Here is a 3,669-nt window from a genome sequence, read left to right as displayed (position 1 = left end):
ATATATATATATATATATATATATAATCACCATCATAAGTGAAATACATGTTTATAATTATACACACGCACACTCATATATATATATATATATATATATATATATATATATATATATTGTATATATATATATATATATATATATATATATATATATTATTACTAGCCAAGCTACAACCCTAGTTGGAAAAGCAAAATACTATAAGCCCAAGGGCTCCAACAGGGAAAAATAGCCCAGTGAGGAAAGGAAACAGTGAAATAAATAAACGATATAAGAAGTAATGAAAAATTAAAATAAAATATTTTTAAGAAAACATATATGTGTGTATACATATTTATATGAATGCATATGTATATATATATATATATATATATATATATATATATATATATATATATATATATATATATACATAAACACATGTATTTTTCTTTATGTATGAAATGCTGTACGTAGAGAGTTATGGGGTCTTTTGACTGGCCAGACAGTACTAAATTGGATCCTTCTTTCTGGTTACGGTTCATTCCTTTTGCCTACACAGTACACATACACACTGAGTAGTCTGGCCTATTCTTTACACATTCTCCTCTGTCCTCATACACCTGACAACACTGAGATTACCAAACAATTCTTCTTACATCACTGTTATTGTTCAGTGGCAACTTTTCTCTTGGTAAGGGTAGAAGAGACCTTTTAGCTATGGTAAGCAGCTCTTCTAGGAGAGGGACACTCCAAAATCAAACCATTCTTCTCTAATCTTGGGTAGTGACATAGCCTCTGTACCATGGGCTTCCACTGCCTTCTAGGTTAGAGTTCTCTTGCTTGAGGGTACACTGTTGCACACTATTCTATCTTATTTTCCTTCGTTTCCTTTCCTCACTGAGCTATTGTCCCTGTTGGAGCCCCTAGGCTTATATAAGCATCCTGCTTTTCCAACTCCTTCCACTGTCCTCTGGGTTAGAGTTCTCTTGCTTGAGGGTACACTGTTGCACACTATTCTATCTTATTTTCCTTCGTTTCCTTTCCTCACTGAGCTATTGTCCCTGTTGGAGCCCCTGGGCTTATATAAGCATCCTGCTTTTCCAACTCCTTCCACTGTCCTCTGGGTTAGAGTTCTCTTGCTTGAGGGTACACTTGGGCACACTATTCTATCTTATTTTTCTTTGTTTCCTTTCCTCACTGAGCTATTGTCCCTGTTGGAACCCCTGGGCTCATAGCATCCTGCTTTTCCAACTAGGGCTGTAGCTTAGCAAGTAATAATAATGATAATAATAATTGCGTCTCGGTCTAGAGTCTGTAGACTCATCTAGACTTATGATCTCGTCCCACTCCACAAGTAATAATGATAACAATAATAATTGCGCTTAGAGTCTAGACTCTCTAGAGTCTGTAGACTCATCTAGACTTATGATCTCGCCCACTCCAACAGCATCCTTGAACTTACACGATTAAACAGAAATTGTTGTGAAACTTATTTGCGAAACTTTTTAATCTGCATAACGGAAGATTTCCTGAAACTACGCTATAAATGTACTGTTTTAAGTACCAGTGAACTTGCTTTCACAGTGAGTTCTAGACACGCGTCTGTCTGAGCTCAGAGATTTCGTTTGTTTTGGGCTGAAGGGTGGAAAGCCATAGGCTGTCAATCATAATTTCATTCACTTTATCGTTTATGTAATTATGTTAATTTGTTTATTGACTTTTATCAATGAGTATAATTATGATTGTTATGAGAATGTTTTGGTGAATGTAGGAAGTTGGGACAGGGGTAAACATTATTATTATTATTATTATTATTATTATTATTATTATTATTATCGACGTGAATGTAGTTAGTTGGGACAGAGGTAAAATTTATTATTATTACTATTATTATTATTATTATTATTATTATTATCATTAATAATTCTATTATTATTATTATTATTATTGATATTATTATTATTATTATTATTATTATTATTATTATTATTATTGTTGCTGTTATTATTATTATTATTATTATTATTATTATTAATATCATTATTATTGTTGTTGTTATTATTATTAATTTCATTATTATTATTGTTATTAATTTTATTATTATTATTATTATCATTATTATTAATTTCATTATATTATTATTAATTTTATTATATTATTATTATCATTATTATTATTATTCGTTTATGCAATTATGTTTTTTTATATACTTCTATCAATGTATATAATTATAATTGTTATAAGAATGTATGGGGTGAATGTAGGAAGTGGTCAACTTTTTTATTATTTGACAATTTAATTTTCCTTACGGAGAAGTAGTTGTTTATTTTGGTATGAAATTTATTAATAAGAAGCTAGTTTTACGATTTAAGAAATATGATTTAATGTTACTTAACCAGGAGTAAAGCCATTTGGAAAGGAAACAAGATTGGACCAAGGTTTGCCATAGCACACCTATAGCCAATTTTTTTTTTTTTAGCGTGGCAGATTTGCACCGACTCGCAGGGCTACCCTTTTAGCTCGGAAAAGTTTCCTGATCGCTGATTGGTTGGACGAGATAATTCTAATCAATCAGCGATCACGAAACTTTTCCGAGCTAAAAAGGCACCGCTGCGAGTCGGTGCAATTGCGCCTCATTAAAAGAAATTGGCTATAGTCGGATATGGCTCTTGGGTTAGGTTTGGTGAGGAACCCTAAGTTAGAGCATTTGAAATTTTTGGGTTTTCAGTCATAATTTCTGAAATGTTAAATCCAGACGAACTATCTTGGGTTAGAGTTCTCTTGCTTGAGGGTACACTCGGCCTCTATACTATCTTATTTTTCTTCCTCTTGTTTTGTTAATGTTTTTATAGTTTATATAGGAGATATTTATTTTAATGTTACTCTTCTTAAAATATTTCATTTTTCCTTGTTTCCTTTCCTCGCTGGGCTATTTTCCCTGTTAGAGCCCTTGGGCTTATAGCATAATGCTTTTCCAACTAGGGTTGTAGCTTAGCAAGTAATAATAATAATAATAATAATAATAATAATAATAATACGATTTTTTGGTTTATTTATTTATTCGTTACACAATACTTTTTTTTTCTATAATCTTTTTATATAGAAAAGTTTTAAATTTTTTCGAAGTTATATTTTAAAAATGTGATCGAAATAATTTAGTAAGCAGATATAATAGTTTTCTATTTTTCATCCATTAATTTTATGTACGCCAAAAGCACCTGGCATATTTATATTTCATTAAATAAAGAGGCCGATGGAAGGGGCAATTTAGTGTAGTCATGAAAGAACATGAATGAACGTATTTCATTTACTACGAAGGAAGAAATGAATGAACGTATTTACTACGAAGGAAGAACATGAATGAACGTATTTCGTTTACTACGAAGAAGAACATGAATGAACGTATTTCATTTACTACGAAGGAAGAACATGAATGAACGTATTTCCTTTACTACGAAGGAAGAACATGAATGAACGTATTTCGTTTACTACGAAGGAAGAACATGAATGAACGTATTTCATTTACTACGAAGAAAGAACATGAATGAACGTATTTCGTTTACTACGAAGGAAGAACATGAATGAACGTATTTCATTTACTACGAAGAAAGAACATGAATGAACGTATTTCATTTACTACGAAGAAAGAACATGAATGAACGTATTTCCTTTACTACGAAGGAAGAA

Source organism: Palaemon carinicauda, chromosome 20, assembly GCF_036898095.1.
Source record: "Palaemon carinicauda isolate YSFRI2023 chromosome 20, ASM3689809v2, whole genome shotgun sequence".
Classification (NCBI taxonomy): Eukaryota; Metazoa; Arthropoda; class Malacostraca; order Decapoda; family Palaemonidae; genus Palaemon; species Palaemon carinicauda.
The sequence above is the reverse complement of the archived record's forward strand: the minus strand, read 5'-3'. Positions refer to the sequence as shown.